Below are 17,740 nucleotides of genomic sequence, written 5' to 3'. Positions count from 1 at the left end.
GTTACTTAACACCATACAATTTGCATGCCTTCCAGCTGCACCTCTTTAGTTGCAACATAGCTATTTTCCTAACCATCACAGGTTTTCTATTTCATTGCAACATCGAGTAGGAGACCTAACCGGGATACGATTGGTTGCCAAAAGTGATGGTTTCAAAGATGTGCCTTGGCTGCAATGAGCGCATAAAATGATATATGTATGGATTTGGTGATAGAAAGTGTATGAACTTTGTAAAGTATCAATTGTAATGCATGAAAGGTTGCATCACATCAAAGGGAAATAAGTGAGCCCCTTAGAAGAAAGTAATAGTAATAACTTAGAAGAGACACATGAGCGATACAAAAAAATGTTAGTTAACCTGCAAAATAGTTCACAAGATAACAATGATCATAATAGCATAAACAACACGCATCCAACAAGATACATACTAAAGCAAACAAATTAGTTCATTAGCATTAGCATAAATGAAACAACATACATCGCAAATATATAAAGAATAGTCTTACTACATCCATGACATATGCATGAAGACGTGTCGGCTCTGAGAGCTTCTTATTATAAAGTGAAAGTTCCAAGCATACAATTACATTGATAAGACACTAGCCCCAATAGTGGAACATGAAGCCAACACTTTCTTCTCCAAAGAATGATATTCCTCCTATGCTAGACTAGAGAAGCCAAGGCTCCAAATCTTCGGTTCCAAGCCCTTTTCTTGAGTTATGAGGGTTTATTTATAACAAATGAGATGACCCTTCATCTCCCTTTGTGACTGTTAGGTTCCTATACCAATAGGTGTCATATTTCATGATTGACTGTGAAAATGCCAAATATGATCATCCTTTCCATGCTGCAAAGGTTCCATATTTTTCAAAAAAAAAAAAAAAAAATTTAAAAAATGTAAAGACGGTATACCCTAAAAGAAAAATCAAAGGGCAAGAAAAATGAATTGGTCAAGAAAGAAAGAAAATGAACCCCAAAGAAAGACCAGGAAAGTGGCTAGTCAAAATTCCACTACTGTACTACTTGTTGCAAAGAATTTCAAATCATGCAATCAGTGAATTTGTCACACTTGATGGATGGCCCAACAGCTCAATCTTGGCTAGTCCAGGTTTAAATTTCTTGTTTTAGCATTAGAGAATAAGGTCTGTTCAAATAGTTCAAGCTTGGCAGATCACTAGATAGGTATAGAAACAAGGGTGCTCAACAGTTGAATCTGAGCCCCTAGAAGAGGTAAGGGCAGACTTAGATAGGAGGGAAGTCAAAAGAAAAAGAGAGAAAGGGTTTGCTAGTTCAAATGCACCCAAACAAGATGAAGAAAAATGTTAGGTGTAGCAGAATGGGTAGGTAATTCTGGTGTTGCAGAAGCAAGTTGGTGATCAGCTTTAATGTGATCTATCTCATGGGTATCACAAACATCATGGCAAAGTGGCTACAGTTCAGTGGAGCATGACTGATTTCCCCTCTCATTTCCCCAAGCAACCATTACTAACATCCCCTCAAGGACATTGGGATCTGCTCAGTGGTCCTAACTCATTTCATTTTATGAGAAATACTAAGTGAAACTTTGTGTTTACTTGGTCAAAACAAGCCACATTTCTTGTGTAAAAAGACCCTTCCATTTCCCTTTCATTTCCCTAAAAACCTAAGTTTTTACCTTATAAACTTAGTGTTTTCTATTTCACAAAACCATACTAACACCCTAACTCTATTATATAGCTCCTATTTAAACCTTTCCCCTCCCATACTATGTAAAAATACATAAAATCCCTAAAAAACTAAATATCCCAACCCCTGGCTTAATATAGCCATAACCATGTTATTTTGGGATTATTGGTCCACCCAGGGCCAATAAGAACCCTCCACGTGCCCCACCAAGATTTGTTTAACATTTGGTTAAACAAATAACCAAAGCCGCCTGCATAAACCATATAAAACCCTGTTAACCAAGGTTTATACCCCGCAAATATTAAAAAACATTAAAATAATGTGTGGGCCCTTTGTTATAAACCACCGCCAACTTACCTTCCCGTCAACCATCAGATCGGGCCCTCCCCATCCAATGGCTCTCGTCCATATCGGAGCCGCTCCAGTGTACGAAGATTAGCGCCCGATAAAAAGCGGTTTTCCCGCCGTACCCCGGGACGCGTGTCGCCACCCCATTGCATCGCGTCCATTCTGCCAGAAACCACTATCGTACAAAGGGCGGTGTGATAGAAACCACAAACCGCTCCTGCCTCCCGCTGACCATGTCATCCGCCCATGTCAGCGCCCACGTCACTATTTCGTCCGCCGTGTCTGCCATGTCATCCGCCCACGTCATCCGCCACGTCACCTTCCGTACCCCGCTACATGACAAAATTTACGTCATGATGACGTCATCCCAAAAAGCGCCAAAAAGCCCGAAAAAGCCCAAATTTTGTTAAAAAGTCGTGAAAGTGATGGTTTTTTGTTTATTTCTATTCGTTGGTTTGCGGAGACTGTGCATGCAAATTACGACGAATTTGCCACCAAGGCTCCAGTCCGCCACCCAGGAGAGTTCACTCTACAAGTTCGGCCCCCTCAGCTCAGTCTTCAACCACATTTCACACCAGTCGCCTGTAAAACAGGTATTTACCCGACATTCACTCGTAAACCCTGTTTTTCCTAGTTTCTCTGTTAAAATCACCCAAAGAACTAAAATTCGAATTAAAATGCACCCCTACCTACAAATCTTTGCATTTTAATTCACTGTTTGACCCATTTTTCCAAAGAAAACCTGCAAATTCTGTTCTCCTCTGCAAATTGCCCATTAAACTGCAATTCAAGCCCATTTCCGCCGGCAAAATCTCCAAAAATGCCCAAATATTGAGTTAAATTTGTCAAACTCACTTGCAAAAGAGCACCATTTCCTCTGTTTTATCCAGCTTCCCAATTAAATTCTACAGACTTTGTCTTTTCTATGAATCTTACCCAGTGAGGCCATTTTTATACAAAACTCAGTTTGCAAATCTCCTAAGGAAAACCCCAGAGCTAGTACTCTGTTTTTCTGTTGCTGCACAGACCCAAACTCCAATATAAATACAGACAGTGAAGCATGGAAGCTCCAATGGCCTTGAATGTTGCCCCCTTGAATGCACCACATAAGGAATTGGAATGGATACCCCTTGCTGACAGGGATTTATAGATTAAGGATATGATGGGTGAGAAACCTCACCTGCAAGCCTTTTGTGAAGTTATAAATAGCTACAGAAGCAATACTGATGTCTTGGGAATTTGGGAATCTAACATGCCTATCTATTACCTCCCTTCAGTAAATGTGCTCCCCGATTTCATCCATTTATGCTGTGCAAATTATGAACCCACACAAAGAGCAGTTATGGCTCCATCTGGGACTGTATTTTCTATATTACTCCTCAATCCATAAATGAGATGCTGAACTTTAAGCCCACTCAGCCTCTGGCTCCTCTCACCATGAAATCCTTGCTTGACCAAGCCGCTAAACTGCCCAGTTCAGAGATTAACAGAATAGATCAATTATTCATGAGACCAGAAAGCCAGCCCAGGCATCCACCTCCTTTTAATCAAGTTTGGTTCAATGAGTCTGGTATACTCATCACTGATATGATCTCCTACATTCTGGGTTTCAAAACCAGTGAGCATATTGATGAAACTATTTTAGCATTGATATCCATATTCACTCCAGGACAACCCCCTGCTGTCAAGTATGATTATGCCACCTTCATAGCAAATAAAATCCATGAGCAATTCATGAATTTGGAGAGAGAGTGTTCAAATACACATCCTACATATATCATTTGTTGCTGTACTATCAACCTGATAGTTTCCAACTTCCTCTTAAAAGATTGGACCTCAAAGGAGAAAGGAGGTCTGTGATTTTCTGGACCTCAGTATTCCATGAAGTCCACAACTCCCCATATACATATTGTGAGTTCATTGACCTGTTCATATATCCAACCACTTCTTTGTTGATAACAACTCCTCCTGCCAGGCTCTTTGCTGAAATGCAGAAAATTTTACATCTCTCAAAGGAATACAGTATTGGTGACTAGTATTTTTACCAAAACCACACAGTGATCAGGATTTATGGCTGTGAATTAACTCCCTACAAGCTGCCAAAGTATGTCCCTATGAGACTCTTTGCCCTGGAATACTATCGGCAATTTAATAGTTTAGACTTGACTCATTTCTATGGTGCTAGGAAAAAAGCACAGCTCAAGATAAGACATCAATTGGACCCTTTTATTGAAGCAGATAAGATATTAAGAGATCAATTTATGCTGAAACAAAGTTTTCATTGGTCACCATATGACCCTGAATATTTCATAGGTTTTCGAAGAGTTAAAAACAAGCTTACAGGATATGTGCACCACAAAATCCCTGAAATTGAACAATATGCTAATCAACAAGATTGGGTAGAAGGCACACTAGTTGAAGAGCTTACTGAAGAAGAGAAATTAGAAAAAGCAATGAAAGAGCTTGAAAAAACACTTGACCTAGACTCTTTTGGACAGGTCCCTTTCACATTGCCTCAACACATTGGAGCGGGCACATCATCTGCCACAACATCACAACAACCTGCCCAAGAGACTGCTCCACCTGCAGGGACATCCAAAGGCAAGGAGGTACTGCATTTAGAGCAGAAAACAATCGCAGATTAGCCAGATGCATCAAAGGGGCAAGGCCCTTCAACACAAACAAAGGTACCTGAAATCCCTGTGTTACAAACTCCTCTCAATGAGGAAAGAGCCAAGAAAAGGGATAGACCAGAAGGCACACATTTTGGTGCATCAACAGAACAGCAAGGGAAAAAGAGGCAAAGGTTGAATCCTTACTCTGAAGAGGAATTGGCAGAAGAGACAGCAGGCAACATAAGGGGTGAAGGAACAACCGAACAACAGGCTCCTCCAATTCTGGAAACATCAACTAGCCCATTTCAGCAAGAGCAAGAGAGACAACATGGTGTGGAGGTTACATCCACCAGGCAACAGAGCAAGCAATGCTCAGATATCAAGAAAGCCTTTATTGAAATAAAGGCTAGAAATGACCCAATAAGGATCCAACTCTATAATCAATTGCTGAGAACAACCCCCACAAATCAACAAAGGCTAATGGCAGCCTATGATATTCAAGAAGGGAAAATGACCCTTAGTCACTTCAGGCCCACAATGTAGCAGCCACAGTCAGCTGTTGATTATATCAAGACCAATCTGGAAGTTCTCTCTAAAGACATCTACCCAATGGACCAGATTGAATTACATAAACAAACTGGAGAAATGGTGTACTCCACCTTGGCAGACAAAGCATTATTGGCTCACAGACTGCAAAATTCACTACATAATACTTCTGCCCAATTGGAATTGGAGAAGGCCTCCTCATTAGCTAAGGATAACAGAATTAAATCCTTGGAGGAAATCATCATTGAGCTGGGACATGATCCCAAGAATCCCAAGGGCGTACAGGCCTTAATAAAGAAGAAAGAAGAAGATATCGCAGCTCTCAGGAAGCAGCTCAAACTGCCAATTACAATGCACCCTCAAACCACAGAAGTTGCACAGCAGAAAGAAGAGGAGGATGTGGTGAGTTTGCTAATGAGGATGAATGAGAGACTAGCAGAAACAGAGAAGGCATTGGAGATAGCATTAGAAGGAAAATAAGGAGAATTGGCCTCCCAGCCACTAGAGACAGCTCCAACAAGCACAATAGCTCCTCCTACAACTACTGTAGCAATCCCTCCCTCTGTCCCAGCATCAACAGCAGGTACCTCAGCTTCAGCAACAACTACAACAGCAACAACAGTAGTACCAGATGCCAGCCTGAGCATGGAAGAAATGATGAAGGAAATAAAGGCTTTAGAACTCCAAATGGCAGAGCTAAAAGAAGCCAAAGAAAAACTAGCCAAGATAGAGGTGAGCTATGATAAATCAAAAATAACTGTGGCTGAGAAAACAAGAGAAGTAAAGGCCTTGGAAAATAAAGTAAAATCCTTGGAGAAGGACCTTACTCTTCACAAAACTCTGTCAGAAATCAAAACAATTTTTTGGACTAAAATTGGCCAATCCATCACTGATCAATGGACATCAATACAAACTATCCATGACCAGATTGAATTGATAGGAATAGTTCAATTTGAGACTCAAAAAGCCATAGCATTATTGGCAAACAAGCCCGAACAGGCCAATAAACTAATTCATTTTTTGAATACTCATACCAGAGAGCAGCTAGCAGCTCTAGATATTCATGATAGAATAGGTACAATTTTGACTGTAAAAAAGGTGCTAACCATGAGGAATTTTGTACAAACTTTAGAAAGAAAGTGCCAAGAAATGCAGACAGAAATAAATGCCTTCAGAGAAAAGTTTGCAGCGTTGCAGAGAAAAGGGTTACCCAGCTTATTGACCAGCAATGGGAGACTATTGACACATGAACAATATGCTCACAGGGTAAATACCTATGTTACCAATCAAATTACAGCATCATCAAGCATTTCAGAAGAGATAGTACCTCCCTCTGGACAGAGTTTATATGAAAAATTAGAAAATTTGTTCTACATTGAGCATGAGATGACACATCTTTTTGAAGTCCAGCCCAATTACTACAGGTATACTGAAGCTGATGAGACATTAATTAAACTACAAAGACACCAGTTGCCAACAGATCAATGGTGGCAGGGCATGTTGGAGGTTTTACCAAGGTAGTGTTGGCGCTAATTCTTTTTTGATCATCTGCATAGAATCAAAATTCAAATATACGGGCCACCTATCAGAAAATGAAAATAACCAAGGAAGGAATTCATGCTGAAAGCGTTAAGGCAGAATCAGGCACAGGTGACAGGGCCATGACAGCAACTCAAGAACGCAAATCGAAGAGACAGCTACGAGTCGACTAATTAAGTCAAAAAGTCAAGCATAGCAGACCACCTAAGGCAGCCAGTACCACATAGTTACTCCTTCATTCATTACGCGTTGTTTTCAATATCATTTATTGCCTTTGAAGAAGTAGATGGATAAATTTATTGCTTGATATTTTCCCTATGGGATATTTTGTAATTCTCTTTGTATAAATACCTCCTCAAGATATGTATTGTTGTTGGCCGGTGAATATCATTCTGGACCTGCGCTGTGAATTTTGAGAACTTTTCTGAAATAAAGATTGTTGGAATGCTTTGCTGGTGAATTTTCTGGTTGTGGAATTAATGGCAGAAGAATATATGGCAGAATTCTCGTGTTACCTCATGGATCAATAAGTCTTCTTTACTCTTGTTTTACTATATCTGTGTTTTATATATACCATCTATATATCATGTTCTAATTGTAGGAAAAAAGAATAACCCAGAATTTATATGACTGTACTCTGTGTTCAATTCCTATCAATTTTAATGTTTTCTACAGGACCAGTATAGGCAAGAATTCTTGACTGCTCTTGTCTCCCTGGTTCTTTCTCTTTAAATATCATCAAGGAATTCTTAACTGCTCCTTGGTAGTGTTTATTCAATTTCCCTCTGTTAGCATAATGAAAGATTCTTGATTGCCTTTCATTCCCTGACTTCATTTCATCTTATTCCAGCTTGAAAATTGTTCTGTGTTTAATTATCTTGCTATGTAGTCCTCCTTTTGCCTAAGAAACCATAGCAGAGGTTCATTCTTAACTGACTCCATTAACCCAATGGTCTGAACTTCTCTTATCTTGCAGCCCTGTTCTACTGAATGTCACCTTCCAAACACCTAACAGATACTTGTGCTTCATAACTAGCCTAACATATAATAAAACAAATATAAATCATAAAGAGAGAGCCCTCTCTGGTTGCAGATTGGCTAGAATCTACAGCTAAAAGGCTGGTTAGTGGTTACCTCGGCTGTATTCCCTTTTCTCAAGATCTTTTGGTGAACAACCTGAGTGATAACATCATTGGCGACTCCGCTGGGGACCTTGAATCACCGTGCTTATTACTGCTGTCTATTTTCTAAAGCTATAGATGGAGCCTGAAGTTAGCCAGGTAGCCTTTGAAACTATTTTTGCTGTGCTTTTACAGGAGTAAATAAAAGCTGCTTCAGTCAATCTCCAGTCTAGCATTAGGCTGTATACAGTTGTCTCAAAAAAAAATTTCATCAGTTTCCTCTTGTTTTCAAAAGATCTTTAGGAAAATCCAAGACTTTACGGTTCATACTTTCCTAGAAAAATATTGTCAAAAAACAATGTCCTTTAAACATTTCCAGGAAAATACCAAAAACAGATTCAGAAGCTGGCTCCAAAGAAGAAATTGCATTATACTAGATCAAATCCTGATCCTAACCCTCCAACTATTTTTGAAAACCCTAATTTGATCTCTAAAAATTTGAAAAATCAAGAAAATCTAGAAAATTCTGCTGGTATAAACCTTGATATACTGCAGCAAAACCTTGCCAAATCTGAGCTTACTCCTGGAAAAGCGGCAGTCCTTTCTACTGCTGGTACACCTTCTTCCAGTTCACCATCATCACTTCAAAGCACATCTTCCACCCCTCCATTCACTCCGTTTATCTCAGCTGTTATCCCTGTGCTACCAGCTGTCCCATTTATACCTGTAAATATGGCAAACCGATATGCTCCTTTGCAGTTGCCTGCAAATCCAGGGGCTATGCCTCAGGATTATCAGAGTAAAATCACATACTTTGATGGTACTGGCTCCTACACAGCCCAGCAACATACTAAGAAAATGATGGACTACTTTGAGAACTATGAAATTGATGACAATGATGTCAGAATGAAAATTTTTGTCCAAAGCTTAACCGGTGATGTAAGGACTTGGTTTAGGGCACTTGGTGCAAACACAATTGCTGATCCGGATGCCCTGTACCAAACCTTTGTGAATAGATGGGAAAAGAAAAAGGACCCACTACATATCCTATCAGAGTATGACAGTTTGAAAAGAGGCCCACAAGAAACTGTCCAAGACTATTGTGCTAGATTCAACAATGTGTACAATGCTATCCCTCAAAACCTTAGACCTCCACCTGACTTAGCCTTGATCAAATTCCCAGATGGATTTGACTCTGACATGGCATATCAGCTAAGGGAAAGAGCTCCTGCCAGCTTAGAAGACATGCAAAGCATAGCTGTTAGTGTAGAGGCAAATCTGATCTCTAAAAGAGCCCGAGCTAGAGCTGAAAGAAGGACTACTTTCAAAGAAGAGCCTTCTGCATTTGAACAAAAACTAGATGCAATCATCAAAGGCATGGATAGACTAGGTGATAGAGTGGAAACTATTGAGAGAAAATCTTCATGGGAGGGTCAGCCAAGCAACACCACTAGAAATCCAAACTTCAGAAAAAATCAAAATCCTAACACCGGCAAAGCTGGCCCTGACCAGAATATCAAGCCTCCATTTCAAGAAAAATATGCGGAAGCCTCAACCTCTAGTGAGCCAACAGAGGATACTCAAATCAACCTAATGGGTTTGAACAATGAACAACAAATCTTTCTAACACAATATGACCAGGAGGCTCATAATTTCAAACAATTTCAAACCAAGTCCGGAGAACATTTGATTTCAGAGAAGGGTATGATGCAGCGGTCTATGAGGTCCATAAACAATACAAATTAAGAAGTAGAACGATATATGTGCTTGAACCTAGCAAGCTGAAAGATATTAAGCAGCCTAAGAAAGCAAAGGATAAAGCTGCCCTGACAGAACTCCCTGCTTAAACAGACCCCAATCCAAAAGAACCCATAGTTGAGGACATAACAGACTGGCAGCCCTCAAAAAATCAGCCATCCACATCCTTTCCTCCAAAAGAAAATGTAAACAGCTCTCCTGAAAACAATTTCAAAGCAGATTTAGGTCATAACAGCACTCATGATGAAGAAAAAACCACTGAAAATACAACAAAAAAGGAAAACCTTGCTGCCCGGAATACAAAGATGCAGCTGGAAAAACCTTTCAACCTAGAAATAGAAATAGGTAAGTTAAAAATAGCCATTCCATTGTCTGAATTGGCTAAACATGAGGTTTATAAGGAACAAATCAGTAGGTCACTTCAAATATCAGAGAATAGAGATGCAGTCAATGTTTTAGATGACCAACCAGAGCTAATTTTTGGTCCTGAGGTAAATGGTAAAACAGTAGATGGAGGAGTTCCTCCATTCTATGTAAGCTTAAACATTCATGACAAAGTGCTGCATAATGCAATGTTTGATTCGGGAGCTTCACATAATTTGATGCCGAAATCTATGATGGAAATATTGGACCTAGATATCACAAGGCCATACAAAGACTTGTTCTCATTTGATTCCAGCCAGGTTAGGTGTCTAGGCCTAATCAAAGATTTGTGTGTATCTCTAGTGCAATACCCTGCTAAGACAATCTTGATGGATGTGGTGGTAGCTGATATCCCACCTAAGTATGGAATGCTTTTGTCCAGATCTTGGGGTGCAAAACTCCAAGGATCTTTGCAGCTAGATATGTCCTATGCCACCATTTCAGTCTTTGGCCAGCCAAAGAGATTATACCGGGAAACATTGATGAAATATGTGGTCAGCAGTCAAGAGAAACCCCAAAACTTCCCCATTTATTCTATGCATTCGGATATGGATTCATTCATCTTATACAATGCTGAAAGGTGTCCCAAATATGATGCCAAACTCCTAGAATCAGCACAAGCAAAAAACATAAATGAACAATCTAGTGCTCAAGATCAAGAAATTGTGGAAGTGATTGATGCAACAAATAAACAGAACATACCATATGAGCTACAAAATCCAAATCTGCCCACTGAGCAAGTTTCCAAAACTCCTAAGGTTAGTGGTAATCAAGAAATCTTATGCTACTTAGAGTTTGATGGGTCAGTGAACAAATTAGGAGCAGGGGTAGGGATTTGGATACACAACATGCAAAATGACCATGCTCAAGGACATGCATATAGGCTAAATTTCAAATGTACAAACAATATGGCCGAATATGAAGCCCTTTTGCTGGGACTCAAACTGATTGGAAGTCTAGGGGCAACCAAAATTTCAATTCTAGGGGACTCAGATTTGATTAACCAATAGATAAAGGGAAATTTTGTTACAAATGATCTTAGGCTAAGAGCTTATAGAGGGGCAGCCATTGAAATACTCAACACCTTCATAGAATTTCAGCTCACCAAAATTCCAAGAAACCATAATTTACATGTGCACAGTTTGGCAACTTTTTCCAGCACGTGCAAGCTACCATTCGAGCCCAACCACCACTTCACTGCTGAAATCAAACGCAGACCTGCTGTCCCAGATAATGTCAAAAATTGGAAAGTGTTTGAAAATTACATCCAAATCAATAATTTCTTGACTTTGAAAGAAGAATTCTCAAGGACAAACATAGACACAAGCATCATTTGTGATCGACAACAGATAGACAAAATTGAGAAAAATATATCAGCTGAAATAGCAAACCACATTTTACACCCAACAATCTTTACTACTAAAGATCTACAAGAGCTGAAACAAATGGACCTTGATGAAATTGCTGAAGTAATTGATTTAAAAGATAACTTTTTGCCCACAGGCTTGACTCCTTTGGAGGATATCTTTGATTCAAATGATATGCCAAGAAAACCAAAAATGTAGCCTTTAAACGCAGAAATTGAGGACTGCAATATAGGAACTGCACAGAATCCTAAGATGGTAAAATTATCCAAAGCCTTGCCTCCAAATCAAAAACTGAAATACATTGAGTTGTTTAAAGAGTTTCAAGATGTCTTTGCATGGAGCTATGAGGACCTCAAGTCCTATGATACTTCGGTCATTCAACACACAATACCTTTGAAAGAAAATCAAAAGCCTTTTAAACAAAAGCTGAGAAGGGTTAATCCAGTCCTCCACCCTCTCATTGAAAAGGAAGTCAAAAGAATGTACCAAGCTGGAATAATTGCACCTATTAGATTTTCAGAGTGGATTTCAAATCTAGTGCCTACTAGGAAGAAGACTGGAGAGATAAGACTGTGTGTTGACTTAAGAAACCTGAATAAAGTCTCTTTAAAGGACCACTACCCCTTACCAAAAATGGATCACATCTTACAAAGGGTAGTAGGAGCCTCTAGGATCTCACTGTTAGATGGATTCTCAGGATTTAATCAGATCTTAGTTCACCCGGATGATCAAGATAAAACTGCCTTTACAACACCTTGGGGAACTTTCAAATATGTCAAAATGCCTTTTGGACTTAAGAATGCAGGGGCTACATTTCAACGAGCAATGGACATAGCCTTTGCAAAAGAGATTCATGATTTTTTAGTCATATATCTTGATGATCTCACTGCTTTTTCCAAATCAGATCAAGAACATTTAGAACATTTAAGACAAGTGTTCCTAATTTGCAGAAAATATGGCATATCTTTGAACCCAAAGAAATCATTGTTTGGCCTAGAAGAAGGCAAACTCCTAGGTCACATAATTTCAAAAGATGGCATCAGAATTGACCCGGACAGAATACAAGCTATCCTCCAAGTGCCTCACCCAAGGAACATCAAATAATTGCAAGCTTTCCTAGGAAAGATCAATTTCCTAAGAAGATTCATTCCCAACTTGGCTGAACTAATAAGACTATTGAATAATATGCTGAAGAAAGATTCTAAAGTCAAATGGACAATAGAAGCTAAACAAGCCTTTGAGGAAATCAAAATAGCTTTGACTAAAACACCTGTCCTCACAAGCCCCAAGTTTGATAGAGATTTTATAATCTTTTCCTTTGCATCTGAGCATACTATTGCTGCTTTCCTATTACAAAAGGATGACCAAGGATGTGAGAAGCCCATTTCTTTTTTCAGTAAAGCACTTAGAGATGCTTCACTTAAATATCAAATCATGGAGAAACAAGCCTATGCCCTTGTAAAGGCCATCAAGGATTTTAGAGTTTATATCTTGTACTCTCATGTGATAGCTTATGTCCCAAATGCCGTGGTCAAAGACATTCTAACTCAAGAAGGAATTGAAGGTAAAAGGGGCAAATGGATAGCTAACATTTTGGAATATGACATTGAAATCAAACCAACAGAACTGATAAAAGGACAAGGTTTAGCTAAATTGATGACTGAAACCAATTTCCAAGCCCTTGACATCAATGAGCTGGATAACGAACAAGAGATGGCGACTCTAGAGATCAATCAAGCCTTTTTACAATCACCTTGGTATGCTGATATAATTTATGTATTGTTAAACCTGCAAGCTCCTCTAGGGTTATCCAGAACTAAAAAGAGATTCTTGAAAATGAAAGCTTCAAAGTTTTGTATTGTAGACAATGTTTTATTTTGGAAAAATCATGAAGGTATTTTACTGAATTGCCTAACACAGGATGAAACTGACAAAGTACTCAAGGAATTTCATGCAGGGGACTGTGGTGGACATTTATATTGGAAGTCAACAGCTGATAAAATCTTAAGAGCTGGTTTTTATTGGCCCTCCCTATTTGCTGATGTGAAAAAATTTGTAGTTTCTTGCCACAAATGTCAAATCTTTGAAGGCAAGAGAAAGCTGTTACCTTTACCTCTAAAGCCCATTTCCACAGAAAGACCATTTCAACAATGGGGTTTAGATTTCATTGGAGAAATTCACCCTTCCTCTTCTGGCCAACATAGGTGGATTTTAACTGCCACAGACTACTTCACCAAGTGGATAGAGGCCATCCCTTGTAGGCAAGCCAATGACTCAATCATCATCAAATTCTTAGAAACCAATATCCTATCTAGATTTGGCTGTCTGGAGAAGATTATAATAGACAATGCTGCTGCCTTTAAATCCAAAAGAATGATGATCAATTTTTGTCACAAGTACCATAATACCTTAGGCCACTCTACAGCCTATTACCCTCAAGGAAATGGTCTAGATGAATCATCCAATAAGAGCCTGATAAATAGCATAAAGAAAGTATTGGAGGAAAACAAGAAGAATTGGCACAAAAAGCTTGTTAATGCACTTTGGGTAGACAGGTTAACTACAAAAAGATCTATTGGAACAAGCCCATATGAGTTGGTTTATGGCATAGAGGCTATGTTCCCTTCATCCTTGGGAATCCCTGTGATTAAATTGCTGCAAGAAATACAAGCAGAATCCAATGATATTCAAAGAAGAATCAATCAAACTATTCACTTACAACAGACTAGAGAAGAAGTGTATCAGAGAACTCAGATTCTACAAGAGAAACTTAAGAAGATTTTTGATAAAAGGACAAAGGCAGAAGACTTCTTCATAGGAGACAAAGTGCTAAAGTGGGATTCTAGGAGGGAAGACAAAGGAAAACATGGCAAATTTGATTTCCTGTGGAAAGGCCCTTTTGTCATTCAGGCTGTACAAGGAAATAACACCTATTTTTTGAGAAGTTTGGATGGTACAAAAGCTGAGGAAGGGCCAGTCAATGGGCGAATGCTCAAGCATTATTTTGATCCTCTTTGTTAACATAATAGGACTGTACTTTGTACATAAATAGTGTCTATTTTAGCAGTTTATTACAGCAATAGGATAAGGAATAAGATGCAACAGATTAAAAAAATAAAAAAAATAATAATAATAATAATTGTGTCACCTTTTTGTGTATATTTTGATTTTATCAGAAGGAATCAAGAAGAAAACTTGGGAGTTACAAAAATCATGACAAATACTCAGACAATCTAGCAAAGACAGAGCTGTAATTCTATTCACATCAGCTCATGAGAAGTGTATACATGCCACAAAGACTTAGTTTGTTTGTCTACAACATAAGGAAGGTTCAGATTACAGCAAGAGTTGAAAGTAAGGCCATCTGACCTGCTATTCTTGGCTTTTCACCTAGAAAAGCCATCCCCAAGTGGAGCCACTATTAGGTTCCTATACCAATAGGTGTCATATTTCATGATTGACTGTGGAAATGCCAAATATGATCATCCTTTTCATGCTGCAAAGGTTCCATATTAAAAAAATAAAAATAAAAAAATAAAATAAAATAAAATAAAATAAAATAAAAATGTAAAGAGGGTATGCCCTAAAAGAAAAATCAAAGGGCAAGAAAAATGAATTGGTCAAGAAAGAAAGAAAATGAACCCCAAAGAAAGACCAGGAAAGTGGCTAGTCAAAATGCCACTACTGTACTACTTGTTGCAAAGAATTTCAAATCATGCAATCAGTGAATTTGTCACACTTGATGGATGGCCCAACAACTCAATCTTGGCCAGTCCAGGTTTAAATTTCTTGTTTTAGCATTAGAGAATAAGGTCTGTTCAAACAGTTCAAGCTTGGCAGATCACTAGCTAGGTAGAGAAACAAGGGTGCTCAACAGTTGAATCTGAGCCCCTGGAAGAGATAAGGGCAGACTTAGATAGGAGGGCAGTCAAAAGAAAAAGAGAGAAAGGGTTTTCTAGTTCAAATGCACCCAAACAAGATGAAGAAAAATGTTATGTGTAGCAGAATAGGTAGGTAATTCTGGTGTTGCAGAAGCTGGTTGGTGATCAGCTATAATGTGATCTATCTCATAGGTATCACAAACATCATGACAAAGTGGCTACATTTCAGTGGAGCATGACTGATTTGCCCTCTCATTTCCCCAAGCAACCATTACTAACATCCCCTCAAGGACATTGGGATCTGCTCAATGGTCCTAACTCATTTCATTTTATGAGAAATACTAAGTGAAACTTTGTGTTTACTTGGTCAAAACAGGCCACATTTCTTGTGTAAAAAGATCCTTCCATTTCCCTAAAAACCTAAGTTTTTACCTTATAAACTTAGTGTTTTCTACTTTCACAAAACCATACTAACACCCTAACTCTATTATATAGCTCCTATTTAAACCTTTCCCCTCCCATACTATGTAAAAATACATAAAATCCCTAAAAAACTAAATATCCCAACCCCCAGCTTAATATAGCCATAACCATGTTATTTTGGGATTATTGGTCCACCCAGGGCCAATAAGAACCATCCACGCGCCCCACCGGGATTTGTTTAACATTTGGTTAAACAAATAACCAAAGCCGCCTACATAAACCATATAAAACCCTGTTAACCAAGGTTTATACCCCGCAAATATTAAAAAACATTAAAATAATGTGCAGGCCCTTTGTTATAAACCACCGCCAACTTACCTTCCCGTCAACCGTCGGATCGGGCCCTCCCCATCCAACGACTCTCGTCCATATCAGAGCCGCTCCGGTGTACAAAGATTAACGCCCGATAAAAAGCAGTTTTCTCGCCGTACCCCGCGACGCGTGTCGCCACCCCATTGCATTGCGTCCATTCTGCCAGAAACCACTATCGTACAAAGGGCGGTGCGATAGAAACCACAAACCGCTCCCGCCTCCCGCTGACCATGTCATCCGCCCATGTCAGCGCCCACATCACTATTTCATCTGCCGTGTCTGCCATGTCATCCGCCCACGTCATCCGCCACGACACCTTCCGTACCCCGCTACATGACAACATTTACATCATGATGATGTCATCCCAAAATGCGCTAAAAAGCCCGAAAAAGCCCAAATTTTGTTAAAAATTCATGAAAGTGATGGTTTTTTGTTTGTTTCTATTCATTGGTTTGCAGAGACTGTGCATGCAAATTACGTTGAATTTGCCACCAAGGCTCTAGTCTGCCACCCAGGAGAGTTCACTCTACAAGTTCGGCCCCCTTAGCTCAGTCTTCAACCACATTTCGCACCAGTCGCCTGTAAAACAGGTATTTACCCAACATTCACTCGTAAACCCTGTTTTTCCTAGTTTCTCTATTAAAATCACCCGAAGAACTAAAATTCGAATTAAAATGCGCCCCTACCTACAAATCTCTGCATTTTAATTCACTGTTTGACCCATTTTTCCAAAGAAAACCTGCAAATTCTGTTCTCCTCTGCAAATTGCCCATTAAACTACAATTCAAGCCCATTTCCGCCGGCAAAATCTCCAAAAATGCCCAAATATTGAGTTAAATTTGTCAAACTCACTTGCAAAAGAGCACCATTTCCTCTGTTTTATCCAGCTTCCCAATTAAATTCTGCAGACTTTGTCTTTTCTATGAATCTTACCCAGTGAGGCCATTTTTATACAAAACTCAGTTTGCAAATCTCCTAAGAAAAACCCCAGAGCCAGTACTCTGTTTTTCTGTTGCTGCACAGACCCAAACTCCAATTATAAACACAGACAATGAAGCATGGAAGCTCCAGTGGCCTTGAATGTTGCCCCCTTGAATGCACCACATAAGGAATTGGAATGGATACCCCTTGCTGACAGGGATTTCTAGATTAAGGATATGATGGGTGAGAAACCTCACCTGCAAGCCTTTTGTGAAGTTAGAAATAGCTACAGAAGCAATACTGATGTCTTGGGAATTTGGGAATCCAACATGCCTATCTATTACCTCCCTTCAGTAAATGTGCTCCCTGATTTCATCCATTTATGCTGTGCAAATTATGAACCCACACAAAGAGCAGTTATGGCTCCATCTGGGACTGTACTCTTCTATATTACTCCTCAATCCATAAATGAGATGTTGAACTTTAAGCCCACTCAGCCTCTGGCTCCTCTCACCATGAAATCCTTGCTTGACCAAGCTGCCAAACTGCCCAGTTCAGAGATTACCAGAATAGCTCAATTATTCATGAGACCAGAAAGCCAGCCCAGGCATCCACCTCCTTTTAATCAAGTCTAGTTCAATGAGGCTGGTATACTCATTACTGATATGATCTCCTACATTCTGGGTTTCAAAACCAGTGAGCATATTGATGAAACTGTTTTAGCATTGATGTCCATATTCACTCCAGGACAGCCCCTGCTG

Source organism: Pinus tabuliformis, chromosome 9, assembly GCF_031772625.1.
Source record: "Pinus tabuliformis cultivar Carrire ecotype Pingquan chromosome 9, CPIR1, whole genome shotgun sequence".
In the NCBI taxonomy this organism is placed as follows: Eukaryota; Viridiplantae; Streptophyta; class Pinopsida; order Pinales; family Pinaceae; genus Pinus; species Pinus tabuliformis.
This window is presented reverse-complemented; position numbering follows the sequence as displayed.